General features: G+C 38.0%; 1 protein-coding gene across 5 annotated transcripts in view; it reads right to left on the bottom strand.

The window, feature by feature from the left end:
- MAP3K20 (mitogen-activated protein kinase kinase kinase 20) overlaps positions 1 to 25,610 on the bottom strand; it is a 193,648-nt gene that overhangs the window by 152,369 nt on the left and 15,669 nt on the right. The gene's annotated exons all lie outside the window — the stretch shown is intronic.

Here is a 25,610-nt window from a genome sequence, read left to right as displayed (position 1 = left end):
TTAAATGTTCACAATGAATTCAAAATATTTACTGTTCAGAGACTGGGTGAGATAGATTATAGGCAAAGAAGGGAAGCGCGGGCATGCCATTTTGAAGGTCCTAAGCTTCTACCAATAAGTAGCTGAAGGTAAGTGTAGCTGAAGGTCATCAACGAGGTCATGGTAGAAAGAAGTCTGCGGTCGGCTCAGAGGTTATTAGGGTGGAGAGCAAATTCACTTGATGATGCTCAGAAGCAGGATGCAGATGGTAACCAAGGCAGGTGATAAAGACACGCAAGGTGGGATTGTTTGCCAGATGAAGAAATGAACCTGCGGCCAAAGCAATTTAAGTAGTCTTGGGGAAAAACAAAGTCAGTGATGAGGGGTGGCAGCAAATGAAAACATGAAACTAATGTTTCTGTGGCTAACGAACTGATTCAGTCAAAGATGACATACTCATTTTGATTTAGAAGTTGTATAAAATCAGCTTTAGGGAACACAGGGAGATGCTGGCCAAAGGACACGAGATTTTGGTTAGGAGGAATAAGTTCAAGAGATCTATTGTACATTGTGGTGATACAGTTTGTAACAATATATTGTATACTTGAAAATTGCTAAGAGAGTATATTTTAAGTGTCCTCACCAACAGCTCTATCATAAGTATGTGGGATAATGCATATGTTAAATAGCTTGATTCAGCCATTCCAAATATCATGTTGTACAGCATGAATATATACCATTTTACTTGTCAATTCAAAATATGTAATAGGCCAGGCACAACGTCTCACACCTGTAATCCCAGCTCTTTGGGAGGCTGAGATGGGAGGATTGCATGAGCTCAGGAGTTAGTGAGACTGGCCTGGGAAACATGGCAAAACCCTTTCTCTACAAATTTTTTTTTTTTAAATTAGACTCTCTCTCCTGCTCTGCCCTGGTAAGACATGCTTGCTTCCCCTTCACCTTCTGCCATGATTGCAAGTTTCCTGATGCCTCCCAGCCGTGCTTCCGGTTAAGCCTGCAGAACTGGGCCAAAATTAATACTAATAAAAAGCAAAGCACAGACCAAAGCTAAGAACCCTCACAGAGTCCACTGCATCCCCCGCCACATCCACCAGAACAGGCGCTGGGATCCACAGCTGAGAGACCCATAGGTGGTTCACATCACAGGACTCTGTGCAGACAACCCCCAGTACCAGCCTGGAGGCTGGTAGACTTGCTGAGTGGCTAGATCCAGAAAACAGACAACAATCACTGCAGTTTGGCTCACAGGAAGCCACATCCACAGGAAAAGGGGGAGAGTACTACATCAAGAGGACACCTCATGGGACAAAATAATCTAAACAACAGCCTTCAGCCCTAGACCTTCCCTCTGACAGAGGCTACCCAAATGAGAAGGAACCAGAAACCCAACTCTGGTAATGTGACAAAACAAGGCTCTTCAACACCCCCCAAAAAATCACACTAGTTCACCAGCAATACACCCAAACCAAAAAGAAATCCCTTATTTACCTGAAAAAGAATTAAGGACATTAGTTATTAAGCTAATCAGGGAAGGACCAGAGAAAGGAGATACCCAATGCAAGGAAATCCAAAATATGACACAAGAAGTGAATATGATACAAGAAGTGAAGGGAGAAATATTCAAGGAAATAGATAACTTAAAGAAAAAACAATTAAAAATTCAGGAAATTTTGGACACACTTTTAGAAATTTGAAATGCTCTGGAAAGTCTCAGCAATAGAATCAAACAAGTAGAAGACAGAAATTCAGAGCTCGAAGACAAGGTCTTCCAATTAGCCCAATCCAACAAAGACAAAGAAAAAAAGATTAAGAAAATATGAACAAACCCTCCAAGAAGTCTGGGATTATGCTGAATGACCAAACCTTAGAATAATTGGTGTTCCTGAGGAAGAAGAGAATTCTAAAAGCTTGGAAAACATACTTGGGGGAATAATCAAGGAAAACTTCCTTCGCCTTGCTACAGACCTAGACATTCAAATACAAGAAGCACAAAGAACATCTGGGAAATTCACTGTAAAAAGATCTTCGCCTAGGCGCACCGTCATCAGGTTATCCAAAGTTAAGACGAAGGAAAGAATCTTAAGAACTGTCAGACAGAAGCACTAGGTAACCTATAAAGGAATACCTATCAGATTAACAGCAGATTTCTCAGCAGAAACCCTACAAGCTAGAAGAAGAGATTGGGGCCCTATCTTCAGCCTCCTCAAACAAAACAATTATCAGCCAACAATTTTGTATCGAGTGAAGCTAAGCATCATATATGAAGGAAAGATACATCTTTTTCAGACAAACAAATTCTGAGAGAATTTGCCATTACCAAGCCACCACTACAAGAACTGCTAAAAGGAGCTCTAAATCTCAAAACAAATCCTAGAAACGCATCAAGACGGAACCTCTTTAAAGCATAAATCACACAGGACCTATAAAACAAAAATACAAATTAAAAAGCAAAAACAAAAAAACCGAAGTACATAGGCAACAAAGGGCACGATGAATGCAATAGTACCTCACACTTCAATACTAACACTGAATGAATGTAAATGGCCTAAATGCTACAGTTAAAAGACACAGAACTACAGAATGGATAAGAACTCACCAACCAACCATCTGCTGTCTTCAGGAGACTCACCTAGCCCATAAGTACTCACATAAAGTAAAGGCGTGGAAAAAGACATTTCATGTAAATGGACACCAAAAGCAAGTGGGGTAGCTATTTTAATATCAGACAAAACAAACTTTAAAGCAACAGCAGTTAAAAGAGACAAAGAGGGATGTTAGATAATGGTAAAAGGCCTTGTCCAATAGGAAAATATCACAGTTCTAAACATATATGCATTTAACACTGGAGCACCCAAATTTATAAAACAAATACTAACAGACCTAAGAAATGAGACAGACAGCAACACAATCATAGTGGGGGACTTCAATACTCCACCGACAGCACTAGACAGGTCATCAAGACAGAAAGTCAACAAAGAGACAATGGATTACACTATACCTCAGAACAAATGGAATTAACAGATATATACGGAATATTTCATCCAACAGCCCCAAAATACACATTCTATTCAACAGTGCGTGGAACTTTCTCCAAGATAGACCATATGATAGGCCATAAAACCAACCTCAATAAATTTAAGAAAACTGAAATTATATCAAGCACTCTCTCAGACCACAGTGGAATAAAACTAGAAATCAACTCCAAAAAGGACCTTCCAAACCATGCAAATACATGGAAATTAAATAAGCTGCTCCTGAATAAGCACTGGGTCAAAAATGAAATCAAGATGGAAATTAAAAAATTTTTCAAACTGAATGACAATAATGACACAACCTACCAAAACCTTTGGGATACAGCAAAGGCAGGGCTAAGAGGAAAGTTCATAGCCCTAAATGCCTACATCAAAAAGACTGAAAGAGCACAAACTGACATTCTAAGGTCACACCTCAAGGAACTAGAGAAGCAAAAACAAACCAAACCCAAACCTAGCAGAAGAAAGGAAATAATCAAGATCAGAGCAGAACTAAATGAAATTGAAACAAAAAAAAAAAATACAAAAGATAAATGAAACAAAAAGCTGGTCCTTTGAAAAGATAAATAAAATTGATAGACCATTGGCAAGATTAACCAAGCAAAAAAGAGAAAAAAATCCAAATAACCCCACTAAGAAACAAAACAGGAGATATTACAACTGACATCACTGAAATACAAAAGATCATTCAAGGCTACTATGAACACCTTTATGCACATAAACTAGAAAGAGATAGATAAATTCCTGGAAAAATACAACCCTCCTAGCTTAGATACCCTGAACAGATCAATAACTAGCAGAGAGATTGAAATGGTAATTTAAAAATTACCAACAAAAAAAAGTCCAGGACCAGATGGATTCACAGCAGAATTCTACCAGACATTCAAAGAAGAATTGGTACCAATCCTTTTGACACTATTCCACAAGACAGAGAAAGAAGGAACCCTCCCTAATTCATTCTATGAAGCCAGCATCACCCTAATACCAAAACCAGGAAAGAATATAATCAAAAAAGAAAACTACAGACTGATATCCTTGATGAACATAGATGCTAAAATCCTTAACGAAATACTTGCTAACCAAATCCAACAACATATCAAAAAGATAATCTACCATGATCAAGTGGGTTTCATAACAGGGATACAGGAATGGTTTAACATACACAAGTCAATAAATGTGATACACCACATAAACAGAATTAAAGAAAAAAGTGACATGATCATTTCAATAGATGCAGAAAAAGCATTCAACAAAATCCAGCATCCCTTTATGATTAAAACTCTCAGCAAAATCAGCATACAAGGGACATACTTGTATGTAATGTAATAAAAAGCCATCTATGACAAAACCACAGCCAACATAATTTTGAATGGGGAAAAGTTGAAAGCATTCTCTCTGAGAACTGGAACAAGACAAGAATGCCCACTCTTGCCACTCCTCTTCAAAATAGTACTGGAAGTCCTAGTTGGATCAATCAGACAAGAGAAAGAAATAAAGGGCATCCAAATCAGTGAAGAGGAAGTCAAACTGTCACTGTGTGCTGATGATATGACTGTTTACCTTGAAAACCCTAAGGACTCCTCTAGAAAGCTCCTAGAACTGACGAAAGATTCAGCAAAGTTTCCAGATACAAGATTAATATACACAAATCAGTAGCTCTTCTATACACCAACAGCGACCAAGCAGAGAATCAAATCAAGAACTCAACCCCTTTTACAATAGCTGCAAATAAAATAAAATACTTAGGAATATACCTAATGAAGGAGTCAAAAGCCCTCTATAAGGAAAACTACAAAACACTGCTGAAAGAAATCATAGATGACACGAACAAATGGAAACACACCCCATGCTCACGGATGGGTAGAATCAATATTGTGAAAATGACCATAATGCCAAAAGCAATCTACAAATTCAATGCAATCCCCATCAAAATACAACCATCATTCTTCACAGAATTAGAAAAAACAATTCTAAAATTCACATGAAACCAAAAAACAGCATGCATAGCTAAGCAAAAAGAATAAATCTGGAGGCATCACACTACCTGATTTCAAACTATACAATAAAGCCATAGTCACCAAAACAGCATGATACTGGTCCAAAAATAGGCACATAGACCAATGGAACAGAATAGAGGACCCAGAAATAAATCCAAATACTTACAGCCAACTGATCTTCAACAAAGCAAACAAAAACATAAAGTGGGGAAAGGACACACTTTTCAACAAATGGTGCTGGGATAATTGGCTAGCCACATGTAGGAGAATGAAACTGGATCCTCATCTCTCACCTTATATAAAAATCAACTCAACATGGATTAAGGACTTAAACCTAAGACCTGAAACTATAAAAATTCTAGAAGGTAACATTGGAAAAACCCTTCTAGACATTGGCTTAGGCAAGGATTTCATGACCAAGAACCCAAAAGCAAACTCAATAAAAACAAAGATGAATAGTTGGGACTTAATTAAACTAAAGAGCTTTTGCACGGCAAAAGGAACAGTCAGCAGAGTAAACAGACAACCCCCAGAGTGGGAGAAAATCTTCACAATCTATACATCTCACAAAGGACTAATATCCAGAATCTACAACGAACTCACATCAATAAGAAAAAAAATTCCATCAAAAAGTGGGCTAAGGACATGAATAGACAATTCTCAAAAGAAGATATACAAATGGCCAACAACCATATGAAAACATGCTCAACATCACTAATGATCAGGGAAATGCAAATCAAAACCACAGTGTGATATCGCCTCACTCCTGCAAGAATGGCCATAATCAAAAAAATCAAAAAAATAGATGCTGGCATGGATGTGGTGAACAGGGAACACTTCCACACTGCTGGTAGGAATGTAAACTAGTACAGCTGCTATGGAAAACAGTGTGGAGATTCTTTAAAGAACTAAAAGTAGAACTACCATTTGATCCAGCAATCCCACTACTGGGAATCTACCCAAAGGAAAAGTAGTCATTATTTGAAAAAGATACTTACACACGCATGTTTATAGCAGCATTGGGTCAAAAACAATAGCAAAATCATGGAACCAACCCAAATGCCCATCAATCAACGAGTGGATAAAGAAACTGTGGTGTATATATATGATGGAATACTACACAGCCATAAAAAGCAATGAATTAACAGCATTTGCAGTGATCTGGATGAGACTGGAGGAGACTATTATTCTAAGTGAAGTAACTCAGGAATGGAAAACCAAACATCATATATTCTCACTGATACGTGGGAGCTAAGCTATGAGGACACAAATGCATAAGAATGATGCAATGGACTTTGGGGCCTTGGGGGAAAGAGTAGGGGCAGGGTGAGGAATAGAAGACTACAAATATGGTGCAGTGTATACTGCTCTGGTGATGAGGCACCCAAATCTCACAAATCACCACTAAAGAACTTGCTCATGTAACCAAATACCACCTGTACCCCAATAACTTATGGAAAAAAAATTTTTTTTAATTAGCCAGGCATGGTGGCACATGCCTATAGTCCCAGCTACTCAGGAAGCTAAGGTGGAAGGAACATCTGAGCCCAGGAGGTCGGGGCTGCAGTGAGCCATGATCACACCACTGCACTCCAGCCTGGGTGACAAAGCAAGACCCTGTCTCAAAAAAAAAAAAAATATATATATATATATATGTATAACATATATTATATATATTTTATTATTTATATATACAAAGTTGTATTAAAATAACTGTTTCTGTTTAAAGTTAAAAAGATAATTTTACTTATTTCCTACTTATTACTAACTTGACTTAATAATATCTTAAAAGGAAGAGGATCATTAAACATTCCTTTGGGGGAGACAAATACATCACGTCCCATCCCCCAACTAGGTTGCCTAATCTACTAGGAAGGATGAGAAAGACATTTCTCATCTGCAACTGCATCAAATGGGAACCCAAACTGAAAGATAGTTTTCATTTTTTAAAAAATTACAAGCCTTAAAATATGTTTCTGGAAACGTATCATATTAGCATTTTATGATTGTAGACAATTCAGCTATGTGAATTGAAAGAATTCCACAAACGGGCTCAACAAGAAAAGCAAGAAATTTAGGAAAACTTTTTGTTTGTAGACACAAATAGCAGGCCCTTCTACCTGGCTCCAGCGCCCTTCCACAGAGCAGAGAAGGTCACCATACACTCCCTTTTCTAAACTCTCCTCTGAATGAAAGAGTTAATGGGGAATCTATCTCCCTCTCTCTGCAGACCCTGCTAAGATAAACAGGTGTGAAATACTTCTTTCTTTATACACAGTTCTTAAAAGGGAAAATTTCTTCTTACTCAACTTGACAAATGTCTGTGGGTAGACATTCCAGAGCCTTTATGGGTTTACTAAAACGAACAGAAAAAAAAAAAAAAAAAAACCACCACAATAAACGGAAAGACATATTTCAAATACCACCCAAGTATTGGTCTCATGTACTGGTGACAAGTACTGGTTTTCACCTACAGAGCATATACAGATTTCTCCCCTTTATAATCACCAGATGTGGAGAGAGCTATAAACAAAGGCAAAACCCTAAAGCATTATTGCTTAGTAACCAAAAGTTTTATTTGTATTCTTACAGAATACTAAAGGAAGGTGCCTAGTGCCCAGATAAATTCAAGTTACATTTAACTTAAAATGTCTGCAGTATTTCTTCAGCTACCAATTACGACCTGGAGAAACTCTGAAGTAGAATTAATGTTTACTTTATACCACGTATCTGCTGAGCTTCATGATAGCAAATAAATTCGGAGAAAGTAAAAAAGAGAAGTAAGGAGATTAAAATTCTGGGCCATCAAAGACATTCTAGGAGAGTTGAAGCAGAAAATATCAAAAGCATATGAGTGTACTTTCAAGGTACTTTGCATGATTGAAAACTCAACAGAGGGGTGAACTGCCAATCTGTACAAAACAGACCAATTATAAAGATTTTTTACTATCTGTGTCTCACAAGTAAGATTCCATGCCTTTGGTTAGTTTTGTTGTTTTGTTCTGATTATAAAAATGGAATGTGCTCACTGTTGCTGATTTGCATTGCCATACGCAACTCTTAATACATATGCACATGCACTTTTCCAATTTTTGCTTACAACAAATTCCTAAAAGTGAGGACGATAGGTCAAAGGCATTTCATTTTAAAACTTCTGTCAATCTTTCAAACTGTCTTCTGGAAGGCTTACCATTTTAGACTTCCACCAAGAAAGCGCTATGCCCATCATTCCATTCCCTCACCAGCTATAAGTGTTTCAGTCCTTCTCATTTCTACCAATCTTATACATGGAACAATACCTCCAAATTATTCTATGATGAAATCATAATGATCTGATATAACAATGATTCCTAAGTGAGAGATCTCAATTTCCAGAGGACAAGGAAGGAGACAGGACATGTGTAATTAAAAAGAGATTTTTAAAAATCCCAGTTTATGCCGGGCGCGGTGGCTCACTCCTGTAATCCCAGCACTTTGGGAGGCCGAGGCGGGCGGATCACCTGAGGTCAGGAGTTTGAGACCAGCCTGACCAACATAGAGAAACCCCATCTCTACTAAAAATACAAAATTAGCCAGGCGTGGTGACACATGCCTGTAATCCCGGCTGCTCCGGAGGCTGAGGCAGGAGAATCGCTTGAACCTGGGAGGCAGAGGTTGCGGTGAGCTGAGATCGCACCATTGCACTCCAACCTGGGCAACAACAGCAAAACTCCGTCTCAAAAAAAAAAAAAAAAAAAAATCCCAGTTTACAACACAAAATATAGTAAGTAAATGACAAAATATTGTTGTCTGGTGAGAAAATTTTTTTAAAAAGGATGAGAAACCACCATAGGGAACAAAGATTTTTAAAGTTTGGGAAACATTATAGTCTAGGATGATGTAAATAGCTAGTTATCTGTAAGTCTTAAAAAGCAAGTTATGCTGAAATAGTGCTAACAAGCCACAGGGGAGAGGAGAAATCTCGAATATGTTCCGACTGTCTGCTGCTGAAATCATAGCACTAACCACCACAGGTACACGCACTGAGAGCTGAGTAGGAGCCAGGCACTGTGCTGGGTGTACTTACCCAGATTACCTCACGTGGTCCTCACAATAGCCTTATGAAGTGGACTCTATTATTATCTGCATTTTATAAAAGAGGAAACTAAGGCTTGGTGCAGTCACTTTCCCATAAATCTAATAAGTAGTGGAGAAAGCATCTGAATCTACACCTGTCTGACGCTAAAGCCCAGGCTCTTAAACATGAAGCCATATTGCTTCCTAGGAATTAAATGCCTCCATTTGCAGCCCAAGGCAGAAGATGTCATTTAAAACATATATTTTATTTTAAAACATGTAAACAGGCCACACCTGTAATACCAGCACATTGGGAGCCCGAGGCAGCCGGATCACCTGAGGTCAGTTCGAGACCAGCCTGGTCGACATAGGGAAACTCTGTCACTACAAAAACACAAAAATTAGCCAGGCTTGGTGGTCCTCGCCTATAGTCCCAGCTACTCAGGAAGCTGAGGTAGGAGGAAGGCTTGAGCAGTGCACCAAGATCGCTCCACTGTACTCCAGCCTGGGTGACAGAGCCAGACCCTGTCTCAAAAAAAACACAAATAAACAAATTTAAAAAAATACATGAAAACCAATTCTACAGTTTTCATGAATGTTTTGACTGCCATCTTTGTCAATAGATTGATTCCCCATTAAGGACATGCTGGCAAGAAGTTTTTACTGGTTTTAGGTTTCCTAGTTTCTCAATAATTATCTTCTCAGACACTTATCTGCACAGAGTCACTGACTAATTCTAGATTACACAAATCACACTACCAGAAGTTAAGGTGAGTCTGTGGAAAATCCCTTCTGTCATTAAACAGATTTTCATAGGAAATATGCTCCTCTCCAGGTCCAACTCCTGAGGCCAGAGGAGGCCTAAGGCTACCCTTCCTCCCTGGGCAGCCAGGTCATGACCACCTGCCCTGAATACTCCAGGACTAGGCTCTGCGTGCCCTTATCCCTGTGCAGGTCAGCACAAGACAACCGACTCCGGCTGCCCCCTCACCTCTCATGCCAATTCCTACAGGACCGCATGTATTCTAGCTGGATCCTCCTCCCATCTCTTCTCAACTCCTGAAACCCTTGCACAAAGCCCCTCTATCCCGAACCTCTTCTCTAAACCTTCCCTTGCCTCCTCTGTCCGGAGCCTGGCCCTTCCCGGCAGCCCTCGCAATACTGCTGTTCTGTCTCTTGGCCCTTGCTCTGCAGAGCCTGGTGGGGAGCCTCTCATTACCACCTCCAGACAGTACTCTTTCCTACCACCTCCCAAAAGCTGAATCTTCTGTCATGAGATTGCATCATTCATGAGCCTTCACTGTTGCCATCATGTACCAATCCCTAGTTCACTCCCCTGTTTCTTAATGATTTTAGCCCCAGCTCACTGTCACTTTGTCCGATTACTATTGCTGTCTGGGTGTCAGAATTTTCATGCACTTACAAGACCCTCAGACACCTGTTCTTTCAAGTCTTTGAACTCTTCCTCTCCAACAGTCTAGTCCTTCACCCTGCCGCAGTCACAAATTCCTTTGGTCATGACTTAGGAATTACCCATAACTGCACCTCTCTACAATCCAAAATCCAGGCCCCCTACTTGCTGACCACCACTTCCTGTATCTCCAGCTTCCTGCCTCCAGCACCTGAACTCCAGTAATCCCTTGACCTATCATTACCTGTTCCCATACCTTATGAGTGTCACACCCTTCCCTGAAGTCTTCCCTCCTCACCTAGCCTAAATTCCAGGCCAAATCACAGAATCCTTCCCCTGCAACCATCCTCAGCATCATGGTTCTACTTTTCCTTCACTGTACTCAGGAAAACCACAACCCTGAAGAAATCCAATTCTCTGTTTACTCCACTCTTGCAACTGTTGAGCTGAATATGGCTGAAGAAAACACACAACCTGATTGCTTCTCAGCAACCATACTACATTTCCCTAGTTCAGTGGTTCTCAATTTTTTTAATATAGACATTAATCATTCCAGCACCAGTTCTAGGAAAGGTTACCCTTTTCCTCACTGAATTGCCTTGGCATCTTTGTCAAAAATCTATTGACCAAATATGTGTGAGCCTAATTCTGGACTCTCTGTTCGGTTCCACTAGTCTATCTACACACAAATACCATACTATCTTGACTACCGTAGCTTTATGGTAAGCAATCAAATAAGTTTGTAGTACAAGTTCTCCATTATTACTCTTCGTTTTCATTTTTCATTAATTACTCCAGGTCCTCTTCACTGCCATATGCTTTACAATCTGCTTATCAATTTCTACAAAAAATTTTAAAAACTGGCTGTGTTATGATTTGGGATTATATTGAATCTTCAAATCAATTTTGGGGGAACTGACATCTGAATAAAAATATTCTGATCCATAAATGTAGGATATATTTCCTTTTTAAATGTATTCACTAATTTCTCACAGCAATGTCTTATAGTTTTCAGTGTAAAGATCTTACACAGACTTTTGTTAAATTTATCCTTCAGCATTTTTCTATAAATAGAACTTTGTTTTAAAAATTATAGTACATAACATAAAACTTACCAATTAAACCATTTTAAGTGCATAATTCAGGGGCGTTAATTACACTCACACTGTTGTGCAACTCTCATCATTATTCATTACCAGAATTTTTCCATCATCCCAAACAAATATTCTATACCTATCAAACAATAATTCCCCACTCTCTCTCTCCCAGGCCCTGGTAATCTGTATTCTACTTTTTGTCTCCGAATATTGCCTATTCTAGGTACCTCATGTAAGTGGAATTGTACAATATTGGTCCTTTTGTGTTAGGCCTATTTTTACTTAGCATACATCTTTAAGATTCATCAATATTGTAGTATGGATCAGAATTGTATTGCTTCTTAAGGTTGAATAATAAATATTGTTTATCTGTTCATCTGTTGATGGACATTTAGGTTGCTTCCAAGTATTTCATATTTTTATTGTATTGTAAATGGTATTTAGATAGCAGATTCTAATTGTTCATTGTTTGTATCAAAAAAGAACTCGACCTGCTCACAAACCTGCTCCTCTCTTGATTTCCCTTGCCCCCACGCACATCCTTCCATCTCCTCAGTGCAAAACCTCTCAGACGCCCTTGATTATTTTCACAGCCCATGGACAATCAGTGAGCAAATCTGGTTAACTCTACCCCAAATTCAACCACTTCTCACTGCCTCCACTGCAAACTTCTTGGCCCCAGACACAAGCATCTCTCACTGAGATTACTGCAATAGAGCCATAACTGGTCCCCTGACTCTGTCCCATGTCATCTCTTTTCAACAGAGTCTCCAGAGTGGTCATGTGAAAATGTAAGTCAAACCATTTCACGTCACTACTCAAAAGCATTCAACTGCTCATCATTTCCTTCCAATTTAGGTCGGAGGCTCTTATAATTGCCTACAAGGTCCAAGATCATTTGGCCTCATTGCCTCTCTGGCCCAACCTCTTGTTTCTCCTCCCTCACACACTCCACTCCAGCTACGATGGCCCCCTTGCTATTTCTCCAACACAACAGGCATGCTCCCACCTGCCATGGGCCTGTCTCTGGAATGTTTTATCCCCCATGCATGGCTCCCTCCCTTAATTCCTTCAAGTTTTTACTCAATGTCACCTTCTTAGTGAGGCCTACCCTGACCAACTCATTGAAATTTGAACCCTAGCCCCTCTGGCACTCCTGATCTCCCTTACTCTGCCCTATTTTCCCCTTATATTAATTAAAATAAACTTTTTATTCTGGAATAATTCTAGGTTCACAGAAAGGTTGCAAAGATGGTACAGACAGTTCCTCTCGCTGTTTTCCCCTCATGTTAACATGCTGCATCACTAGGGTATATTTGTCAAAGCTAAGAAGCCAACAATGATACATGACTATGAACTAAACTCTAGGCTTTATTGACATTTCACTATTTTTTCCACCAACATCTTTTTTTTTCTGTTCTAGAATCCAATTCAGGATACCACATTGTGTACATTCATCACATCTCCTTATCTCTCGTGGTCTGTGACAGTTTCTCAGTCTTTCCTTGTTTCCCAAAACCTCAAAGTCTTGAGGAGCACTGGGGCCAGGTATTTTGTTAACTGTCCATCAGCTTTGGTTTGCCTGACATTTTCCTCATGACTAGACTGGGGTTATGAGTTTAGGGAAAGAAAACCTCAGGGGTAAAACGCTTTTCTCACCAAATCATATGTGGGATACACGTTATCAATCTGACTAATCACTAGTGGTGTTAGCCCTCATCACTTGGTTAAGGAGGCATCTGTCAGGTTAGCCCACTGTAAAGTTACCAACTATTCCTTTTCTATACTTGAATCTTTGGAAATGAATCACTAAATTCAGCCCCTAGCCCTGGCAGGTATAGGTCTTATATTTTCTAATGTGTTGACATACCATTTATTTTCTTATTCCCCACATTTGAAGGTAAACTCTAAAAAACATGAATCCTTGTATCTTTTATTTACCAATGTAGTTCCAGTATCTAGAATAGTACCTAGCATGTAATAAATACTCAATATTTGTTGGATGGCTGAATTACAGAAAAGAAAGTTACCTCAGAATCTGTTCAGGTCACAGTTTCCTAGTGTCAAGTATGCACCTCCCCACCTAGAAAAATATGTGCTCAGGAAACAAATCAGGTATGTTTTGTACTTCAAGGTTATTATTCACATGTAGAGTTACCTCTTTCAGTGGTATCTGCAGTTCTATTATGGGAAACAGCCTTAAAGAATAAAGTTACAAGATAAAATTTGAGGTGTTAGCAGTAGGCTTGAATAGAGAATCTATGTGAAGTGCCTAGAAGAGTAGCTGTAAATAACAGAAATTAAAGAAATGTTAATTTTCTTCTATTTCCTCACCTTACATTTAGGTGAGAGGTTTCGGAGATACAGAGGGCCTTCCTGGAACTTCAAAACATGCTTATTTTATCTGCTAATAATCTTAAATCCTTTCTGAAACAAGGCCAGAGTATAACTTTTTAACACTCCATACTCCCAAGTCCATTTAATATTAATTAATTTGATCTCTTCCTAAAATCTGCTCTTGGTCTGGCCAACACTTGAGGTCAGTATATCCAGAATCAGGATTTCCCACAGAGCCTCACTGGTCTGAGAGAGGTGTCCTGGCCTTACTACAATCCCCAGGCTTCTTTGCACATAAGGTTTTTCCCATAGAAGAATGCAAGCTACACTTAGAGGCCTAGGCTTTACTGTGTAGTTAAGAAGACATCCTGAGGTTTTAGGGAGAAAAAGTCCCTCACTTTCACAACTTTAAAGATTTGTTCAGCAGCGGATGCTCACTAAACTTTGTATTATATTTTAAAATACCCACCAAGTGATTAAAATAAAAATGAGTATATATTTCTTTTTCTTTTCTTTTTTTTCTTTTTGAGATGGAGTTTTGCTCTTGTTGCCCAGGCTAGATTGCAATGGTGTGATCTCGGCTCACTGCAACCTCTAATTCCCGGGTTCAAGCGATTCTCCTCTCTCAGCCTCCCGAGTATCTGGGATTACAGGCACCAGCTAATTTTTGTATTTTTAGTAGAGACGGGGTTTCAACATGTCAGCCAGGCTGGTCTCGAACTCCTGACCTCAGGTGATCTGCCTGCCTATGAGTATATATTTCTTAAGGTAGATTCTATGTTCCAATAATGGAAGCAATTCAGTTTCTGACTAAAGGAAGCACTGCTTGGCATGTTTTTAAAATGTCGTGAGATCAGCTGATTTTGTACATTACTTGCTGAATACAATCTCTGGAAAGCAGAGCTGCCATACAGTCTCTTGCCTCTTTAACAAACATTTTCATACTTACCAGTGCTGCTTCTCCAATGCACCTAATTCTGCCAAGCATTATTTTCTTGAAGAACAGTATCAGGGATAAGAGTCATATTTTGAAGTCATTAAAATTCTGGCAGTCTCATTTCATATAGGACACCTTAATTTTTCTCAGGTCATGAATCAGTGAACATCTGATATTAGCAGGGCTAAGAAAAAGCATCTTGGATTCCTTTTTGGGAAATATGTTCAAAAACCAGATAAGAACCACGGCCAGGAAAATATCCTTTCTAGCTGCTATAGAACAGAACCCTTCATTCAAAGACAAAGTAATTTATTAAGAACTCAAAAAATCAGCCAAACATGGAGAAGAAAAGGCTATAAAGTAGGGTAGGAATGGCAAGTGGTATTCTTTTCTGAAGATTCAGCAATAGTGAAACCTTTCTGTAAATCTTACAAAGAAGAGAAAGTTGAGATATGATCATTATGTTTATTATTCTTTTCATGTATATCCTATCCATTATTGACTGCTTATTGTGGACCAGGTACTGTGTAGAGTCCAGAAAGTACAAAGATCAATAAGGTACAGATGCCATCCTCTAGAAGCTGATACATGGAAGAAGGTAAGATTTGTTGTATACGGCCCTGGAGGCAGGGACCAGGAAAAATGGCTGGAAGTTACATTATAAAGGACTTTCTAAAAAGCTGTTCCAAACTACAGCAGACTGCATCTCATATGTCATCAATGGCAGTGTTCAAACAGAAACTGGATGTCCTAACCGGGAGTATGAGTCAAGCATCAGTGAAAAAAAAATTGATAACATGGCCTCTATTCTTGGGTAATTTCATGTCAGTGACTTCCCATCTTCACTGCAGAAAAGAGAAGAAAATTCTAGGTACTTTTAAAATATTCAAGTGAGATAATTCTATTTTTGAAGACTAAGAGCCAGACATATCAATTTTGAAACTATCTGAAATACTTACGGGCTGCTTTTTCTCTCCTCCAATTTTTCAATTTCTCAATTCTCTATATTAGGCTTTGAGTTTTTCAGGAATTGAATTCATGCTGTATACTATTTTTCTTCTAATAGCAAGAGCCTAGCTTTGTATAACATCAGCTACTCAGGCTGTAACATTTTTACTGAAATACATTAATTGGTTTTACTTCAGCATAATATTTTGAGCATGGCTATAGAACAAATATTAACTAACTGAAATGTTTATTGCTCAATAGGCTGAGATCAATAATACTTTAATGAAAAGGTGAAACAGTTGCAATGTTTCTCATAAGGCAAACTGAAATTAACCTCCATGTACAGGTAAATATATTATCTAACAAAGTTTTGAAAGGATTTTTAAAATTTTAAAAGACTAGCAAAAATAAGAAGGATTAGGGGCTTTGACTTACAAATAAAACATTTTTATGGTCACACTAATCATCTAAAAAAATATCAGTGGTGTTTGTCTTAATGTAACTACATTTCACATAACATGGTAGGAACATTATTTATAATTCAGGTAATTTTCCAAACTCCTCTTGGTCCTAGGAGAAGACTTTCTGGTGGCTCTTCCTCACTGACCTCTCTCCTAAGGTTAGAGTTATCTTCAGACATATCAGTAATACATGTTACTCATTTAATACATTTATTTGCTCAACATGTGTCCAATTTCCTCTATCACCTTTACAGCAGTTCACTTTGGAGTGTCTTAGATTACAAGCTCCCAGTAACAGAAATGTCTGGTAGAAAAGAGCAGAGTGATGGATGGCTGTTCAACATATACTTCTGGATGATGACTATGTTAATTCTCAAATAAAACGATCCATTATTTTAAATTGCTTACTCTCTAATTCAAAACGATGATTTATATACGTAGCACAATGTTAAAGCACTGCACAGTGATATGTTTAAAATTCCTTAAGCAGAAATGGCATGCCAGTCTAAAAGGCACAAAAGCAAGGGCATTTATAAAAACCAGACATCAGGAACCCTAGAACAAGGGCAATACCTAAGAGTTTGTTACTATGTAGGTGAATGCAAGTGTGTTACCGTACTTACAGTGACACGGTAAAGACACATGAGTTCTACCCTCTTCACAGCTCAAAGCAGAGTAAATGAAGAAAACATAGGTATGTCAATACGAGATACATTTCCTAGATGAACAAAAATGAGAGGGATGTCCACTGCAACACAATACCAGGTATCAAGGAACAAATATTTCAGTGTTCACTGGGAACAAAGCACAATGGCAGGTGTTGTGAGGCTGGCAAGGAAGACCCAAGTGAACGATGCTGTTTATATTAGGCAGGCTGCTTAACTTCCCTGAGCCTTAGTTTCCATCAAATGCAGATTATAATCTTATAAAGTGACTGTGAAGAAGAAGAGGGCAATGGTGTAAAGCCCTTCACCAAATTCACGCTCACAGTGGTAGCAGTACTTGGTAGAGTGATGATGACTAGTCTAGTGACAGCATCAGCTACAAAGACGGTCCTGCCCTCAGAAAGTTCACGACAGGACATCAAATGCACCACACATGCGCTTGCCCATTGTATTCACACTGAGCCTTGCCAGGCTGTCTTTGCTGCTAACTGTATTTGTGGCATCTGATCCCTTCTCAGCATGAGGCCTAGATATCAACTAATTAACATTTTCACAAAAGATGACATCTAGCTGCTGTTCTGATTGTGGGGTACAGTTGTAAAGATGCGAGTGATCGTTAACAGTTATCCAAGTTTTCCTGAGTCAAGCACTCTTCTACATACATTTCAAATGTATGATCTCATTCCATCCTCTCAACAACTCTATGATGTGGGTACTATCATTAGCCCTGCTTTTCAGATGAGAAGACATAGCATGTTCACATGAAAACTTAGGTGGCAATTTCTCACTGGAATGCAGAGTCACAGACAGTTTTAACCATCGGTCAAATTAGTACTATGGGTATTACGTGGTATAAATTCAGAAGAGAAAGAGAAAATACGCTTGTATGACTGAGAATGCTTCATAGAGAAGGAAATAATTATAGCTGAAGAATGGGTAGGATCCGCCCAGACAGAGAAGACAAAGGTATTACGAGTGAAGGAAAGAATGTGAACAAGGCCACAAAAATTAAAAAAGTAATGCAGAAGAACAGTTGGACAGGAGTGGAGAGATTGTGTCAGAAAATAAAAAAAGACAAAATAAAACAGCTGAGTGAGAGGGCTTGCACCTGTTAATCTCAGCCACTTGGGAGACTGAGCTGGGAGGATGGCTTGAGCCCAGGAGTTCGAGGCTAGAGTGAGCTCACTGTACTCTAACCTGGGGGACAGAGGGAGACCCTGTCTCAAAAAAAAAAAAAAAAAAAAGAAAAAGAAAAAAGAAACACACAAAACACAAAACAAACAAACAAAAACAACAGAAGGAAGGAAGGAAGGAAGGAAGGAGAATAAAAAAAAAAAAAAAAAGGCTGGAAAGTCAGATTAGCACCAGTATGAGAAGGGGCTGGAATCTGAAAGTACTGGCCTGAGGTTTCACGTACATTTGCCATTCCTAAGTCAGCCTTTAGTTTATTATATGCATAGGTGGTCATCTACAATGGGTGAAGTTAAGAGCCTAAAGGCCTCTAAGAGCAAAAACCTCTCTGCCACCTTTTGACAAGGTACCCAAAATTCCAAACTGAAGTTATACTGTCTATATTTAGCATATGATTGGCTAGGTACAATATAAGTAGTGGTTCTCAAACTCTAGGGGACATCAGAAACAACTAGAAAGCTGGTTAGAACACAGATTGCTGGGTGCTACCTCCCAGTTTCTGACTCATTTGGTGTGGGGTGAGGCCCAATAATTTGTATTTCTAACAAATTCCCAGGTGATGCTTAATGCTGCTGGTCCAGGGACTACACTTTGAGAACCACTGACCTAAAAGGATAAAATCCAGAATGAGTAAATTCTAACTGGGGAGAGAAAAATTTTATATGAGATTATTTATTTTAATAACTCACAAAGGGACTCCTGAGTGAAGGGGAAGAGTCTAGGCATGTGGAGATGCTATAACCAATATTCTCCAGCCATAAAGGGATACATTTGAAAGTACAGGTTGAGTATCTCTTTTCCAAAATGGCTGGGACCAGAAGCATTTGGATTTTATCAGATTTTGGAATATTTGCATACATACAATGAGCTATCTTGGGGATGGGACCCAAGGCTAAACATGAAATCAGTTTATGTTTCATCTATCTTATACCTGGAGGTAATTTTATACAATACTTTAAATAATGCTGGGCATGAAGCAAAGTTTTGACTGCAACCTGTCACATGAGGTCAGGTGTGAAATTTTCCATTTGTGGTGTCACATCAGCACTCAAAAAGTTTGAGATTTTGGAGCTTTTTGAATTTCAGATTTTCAGATTAGGGATGCTCAGCTTGTACCAACTTAAAATGTTACCTCTGGTATAGTTAAGAAAGCTCTCTCCATGCTTAAAAATACCAGTGGCCACTCTTGAGCACCGCTTTGGACAAGTTATTACAGAAACTATGCCAGAACTCAATAGTAGTTGTCAAATAGCTAAGATACTTAATTTTTATTTGTATTGGTCCCATCAATATACTTATATATTGAGAGGATTTACAAAGAAAGTAAATGTGTCATTCTTCTTCTTTATTGTGTTTGGGGCAGGGGGAAATATTTAAAATAGCACCTACAATTAAAACAAATTTCAAGAATTTATTAATAAAAATTTAGCAACAGAACTGCATAGAAAAGAAGAAGGGTCTCCCTCCCATGAGCTAATAAAGTGATAACATTTAACTAGCCTTCCATAAATCACTAAACAATATCATATTGACTAACTGAGTATAATAAAAGCTTTTTATTTTTTGCTCTTGGTTTTCTGTCAATTTCAAGATTATATTTCCTATTTCACACAGATATTTTCCCCTTTATATAAAAATTATTGATAGTTCCTGTTATTATACCAGTTTGACACGTTGATCTTCTCTCCTTATCTATAAATATTTATAACGTGGAATAAATTTGAAACTTGAATTTATCTGGCTTCCAACATTTCTAAAGCAGTGAAATTTGGTAGGATGCTTTTTCTTTTAAAATAAGGGTAGTGGTGTCTTACAAAAGCCAAGACAGATGAAGAAAAGGCCTTATATATTACCTCTTAAGGATTCTGCTTCCTATTGATTCAATTGAATATCAACAGATTTCAAGTTAACATAAAGGCTGTCAGGTTCCCATCTCTTCCAGACAGAAAAAAAAATACTATGTACAGACATATCTTTTTCAATTTATTATCAAATATACACAAGAGTACAATTAAGTTGCTGTGATTAATTGTGCTTTGTTTTTGTTTTTGTTTTGTTTTTGAGACGGAGTCTCACTCTGTAGCCCAGGCTGGAGTGTACTGGCACTATCTTGGCTCACTACAACCTCTGCCTCCCAGGTTCAAGCAATTCTCCTGCCTCAGCCTCCCGAGTAGCTGGAACTACAGGCGCCCGCCACCACGCCTGGCTAATTTTTGTATTTTTAGTAGAGACGGGGTTTCGATCTCTTGACCTTGTGATCCGACCGCCTCAGCCTCCCAAATTGTTGGGATTACAGGCGTGAGCCACTGCGCCAGGCCAGTTAATTGTTTTCAAAAGTTAACATTCACGCTGATGAACTCTTTGTCATGTTGGGAGTGTTCTCCTCTGGGCAGTAGCTGTAAACAGGACATTGCAGTTACAATGTCTTTCTGCACCACTTCTACTCGTCCCTTAAATTTCTGCCTAAGCAGTTCAATTTGATCCCAGCTCATCTGGAATTCATCAAAAGGATACAATAGTGGCTTCCTTTCTTACCTTTGGTGTATATGCTTAAGATCATATGATTTTCTCCTATTGCAAAGACTTTTTAAAACAGAAATAAACAGTACACTGTAAGTAAATCTGCAAATAATGTAAACAAGCTAAACTGAGGTCTTGCACTGCTATGGAAAAGCGATACGAAAGTAAACATTAAACACCCTACAGCCACATATTGAGAGTGGAAAATTAGTGTTGTATGATAGGCTAAGGAGGTTTATAAAACTCAATTCACTAGATTGGCCAGGTGCGGTGGCTCACACCTGTAATCCCAGCACTTTAGGAGGCCAAGGTGGGTGGATCACAAGGTCAGGAGATTGAGACCACCCTGGCTAACACAGTGAAACCCCATTTCTACTAAAACTATAAAAAATTACCCAGGCATGGTGGCACGTGCCTGTAGTCCCAGCTACTCGGGAGGCTGAAGCAGGAGAATCACTTGAACCTGGGAGGCAAAGGTTGCAGTGAGCCGAGATTGCACCACTGCACTCCAGCCTGGGCAACAAAGCGAGACTCTGGGTCAAAAAAAAAAAAAAAGGAAAAGAAAAAAAAAAAAAAGAAAGTGACATAGATTGTCACAGCTATACTTTTTTAAATTGAATTTTTCTGATTATAAAAGTAAATATGTGGGTCATGTGGTATTTACATTTCTCAAAACTTGAGGTAAATTGTACCCCAGAAGAAAACAAAACTGCAAACACATACTGAACTCTAGTAAAAATATACACGATGAAGTGTTTAAGGAGAAGCACACTGATGCCTGCAACTTATTTGAAACATATCAAAATGAATTAATAAATGGAAGGGTAGATAGCTGCATACACATCTTATAACGCAAGTATTTATATTAATGATAGGCACTAGATGGTAGGTATGCAAATATTTACTACAAAACCTTTTCACCTTTTATGTTTAAAATTTTTCACAATAAAATGTTGCGGGGAAAAGAAATGTAAAATCATCATAGGAAAATACGAAAAACAAGGTACAGTATAAGAAAAATAAAAGCACCATACAGACACAAAACCTATACCTGGGATCATATTGTATATAATGTTTTGTAACTTCCTTTCACCACTTAGCACTATACAATGAGTATTTTCCTTGCTTTCTAAATGTTCTTCCAAATGGAAGAGAAATCAATTACATAGCTGCAACATAATTTGTAACTTCCAATTCTTCCTTGTTATACATCTGAGAAAAATCCTATAATTATATCCATCTTTCTGCACATCTCTGATTATTAAGTCCAAGAGTAAGATTCCTGGCCCAAAGAAGTAAACATGTTAAGATTCTTGATACATTTTGCTAAACTATTCTCCAGAAAGGTTTACCAATTTACATTCCTAATAGCAGTGTATCACAGATGCTAGCTAATCAGAGCCATGAGTTTACATTTCAAATTAAATGCTTTTATGAACAAAATTTCTCTATAACCATAATTTCTGTCAAAAAGACAATGTTCTTTTTAAAAAAGTCTAAAGTAAACAATCCTAGTACCCAAATCTTGGTTCCTAAATAATATACTCCAAAATCAGGTATATTGACTCAGGGCTTCTCGAAAACATGGCTGACTCCAGGAATGAGACAGGAACTAGATAAGCCTAGGACATCTTTTTGTGCCTGAAGTAAGAAAATCATCAAAAAATGATGGCGACATACCAAAAGGACACAAGAGCCAGCTGGAAAGAGCTCTTACTTGCTAAATTTGGAATAATTTAAGCACAAAAATGAATAACACTAATGGATTATAACATTCTGAATTCCAAAAAGTCTTTAAGTATACAATCAAACAATAAATACATGAATGAATGGTTGAATAAAGGAAGAAAGGAAAAAATAAGAAGGGCAAACTCACTTATGCTAGAACTTTTTACTTTCTGCACAGTAAACTGTCATAGTACTATTTGATCCAAACAAGAATCATCAATAGATGCTAAAAACATTAGTAAATGTTTGCTGAGGAAAGATATTTACTTAGCTTCAAAGTATCTACCAATAGCTTAATTATTAATTACAAAGGAAAAATAGGTATTTTCTTGTACTGTGGAGAAATTGGGTAAACCCCTCTTAACTAAGCATTCAAAACTAACATCATCAATAATGAGACTAATCAACATCACAAGACACCCATTAAGACACACCAAGGACACATGACCTATGTAGTTTTCCTGCCAAAACCACATAAAGTCTGACTAGGCTGGGGGCTGGCGAGGAAATCACATAAACCTCAAATGAGGGACATTATACAAAACACTTATCCTATACTTTTCCAAAATGTCTACGTCTTAAAAGACAGAGAAAGGCAGAGAAACTGTTCCAGATTAAGCCAGGCTAAACAGACATGTCGATTACATGCAATATATGATCCTGGACTGGATCCTGGGTTGGAAAAATTGCCATCAAAAGCTCGCATTGCAAAAGTTGGCAAAATGTGAATATAGACTGTATAACAAGTAACATTATTGTTATCATTGTTACATTTTTTGAATTTGTTAATTGTACCGTGGTTGTGTTTTGGGAGATGCTGAAGCATTTAGGGATAAAGGTACATGGCATCTGTAATGTACTCTCATCGTTCAGCAAAAGTCATACAGTATATATGAATACATATAAATCAATAATATAGAGAGAAAAAGCAAATGTAAAAAGTTACTAAATGGTGAGTCTAGGGGAAGAATAAAATGTACCAGAGTTCATGGTAGTATTCTTTTAATTGTTCTCTAGGTTTAAAAATTTTTTTAAATAAAGTTTTAAAGAGCTACAGAGATTTTAAGTAAATACAGTCTTTCTTTTTTGTTTTTAAATAAAGTAGTATTATACCCACTAAAACAGAGAAAAGTAGTACATACTACACTAGAGGTCTGCAAATAAAGTGAAAGTAAATAGTCTTCCTTTCTCCTCTCACATAAACAAATTAGAGTTTGGTATATATTTTCTCCACATTTTGCTAAGTTTATAGAACATATATTTAGTCTAATATTAAGTCATTCTTAAAGAGTCACATGAAATGAGCTGCAAACATTTTATTAAGTGTTCCATTGCTTCTAAAACTCATTGGCAGAAAACAACCAAGTGACATGGAACTGGATCTATAAATTTGGAAAAAATCCAGGGCTTATTACCTTTATCTTATCACTTAGAAAACACCTAGCCAGAAGCCAACACACATTTCATAAAGCATAACAATTATTTACGTAAGAAATGCATATTTTCTTGCTAGTAACTGTCAACTCCTCGCCATAACTTTTTACGTCTTAAACTCATGTTGTTCCAGTACAAACAGGGGTTCTTTGCCATAATTTACTGTGTCTCTTTATCACTCATAATCACTGACTAAGCCCCAAAGCAAAAGTGGAGGTTTTGTTTTTCCTACTTACAGGTTTATGAGTTATGCTCTTACAGTTTGCTGGAATCAACTCAATTTCTGAATTATCTACATTCATGTTAAATAACTGCACGAAACCAGGATTTGGCAGTTTCCAATTCCTGCTTTCACTCCTGCACTTTCCTATGTCATTTTCCTGGCTCTCCCAAGAATAGAAGAAAAGGTATTATGTAGGTATCCTTGGGGAGGGGGGAGTGGAGTGAACGGGTTACAATTAATATTTTCCTATCAAAATCTGTTTCATGTCTCATAAAATCTTTCTCATATCGAACAATCATATAAGAACATGTTCCTTTTACTAAAGTTGTACAATCTAAAGCTAAAATATTAGCATGTATATAAATAACTGCCTATAAATGGATGGAACAGGTTTGGTTTTCTCTTTGTTACCTGGTCAATTAGAGGTTTCAGAGTCAAAAACTAAAGAACAGGGGTTCTAGCCTCCTGGATTTCATTTGCTCCTCCTGGGGCAGCTTAATACATTTCACAAAGCTCTACTTCCCAATCTATAAAATGGGGACAATAATGCTTCCTATAAAGGACTTAATGAATTGATCAGCTAAAAGGGCTAGGTTCAGTCCAAGGTAAGACATGGATTTATTACTTGGCTACTATTAAAAATTTTTGTTGATTGAGAAATGGGGGAAAGGGAAAGTGACTTTCTTATACCCAGTACCTTTCTGTTTTGTGTACGCATGGGCTTTAAAAGCTCTCCTTTCTTAATGTCTTCCAAAAACCTATAGATACCCCAAGGCAGAGATCTCTCAGTCCTTCTAACCTGGCTTCAACAATTGGAAACACAGATGGTGATCACACAATTACACAGCACCGCTGGGAGGAAACTCACAAAGTGCTACCATTTGGGTTTCCTTCTCTAATCAATTGCTATGGTTCACTGGCAGCAGTTAATGAAAAAAATGAAATCATTCAGGGAGATTAAAGGATATTTATGGGAAAGTTCACTTTAAAAAGATATTGAACAATAATTAGACAAAACAGGACGTAAATAGAAATGACCAAAACCAGCTCCAGAGGGTCGCTACTGAAGTTATCAATGCTGCTGAGTTCCTGCAGGTCAGCTCTGCAATTACTTTTATTCTCATGGTACCAAACTGAATGTGACAACCATGTTATATCTCATTCCTGAGAAGGATGACAGTTCTAAGAGCTCTGAGCTCATCTAGGACCAGCACAAATCCCAGGCTCTGAAAGCCAAGACCCTTTTCTGATTTTACTAGGAGGACAGCGCTCTGTCTGGCACCTATTAATTCTATATAATACAAAGACCATCACTGTTAGCCTTAAGTAGAGATGAAATCCAAGAAACAGGTACTGCATATTTCAGTTAAAAAAAATAGTGTCTTTTATCTTTTAAAAGACAACTGCTGATGACCAGAAGTTCAAGCAGAGAAAATGGAAAGGGTATAAAAACTTTACACATTATTCTTTACCGACCCCTCTTGGCTGCCCAGGGAAGAGAAAAGCTTGAACCCTGGGAAGGTCTGAAATCTCACCTCTGCCTCCAGGAGAGCTCAGAGAACATTCGGTCTTT

This window comes from Pongo abelii, chromosome 11 (assembly GCF_028885655.2).
Source record: "Pongo abelii isolate AG06213 chromosome 11, NHGRI_mPonAbe1-v2.0_pri, whole genome shotgun sequence".
Lineage (NCBI taxonomy): Eukaryota > Metazoa > Chordata > Mammalia > Primates > Hominidae > Pongo > Pongo abelii.
This window is presented reverse-complemented; position numbering and strand designations above follow the sequence as displayed.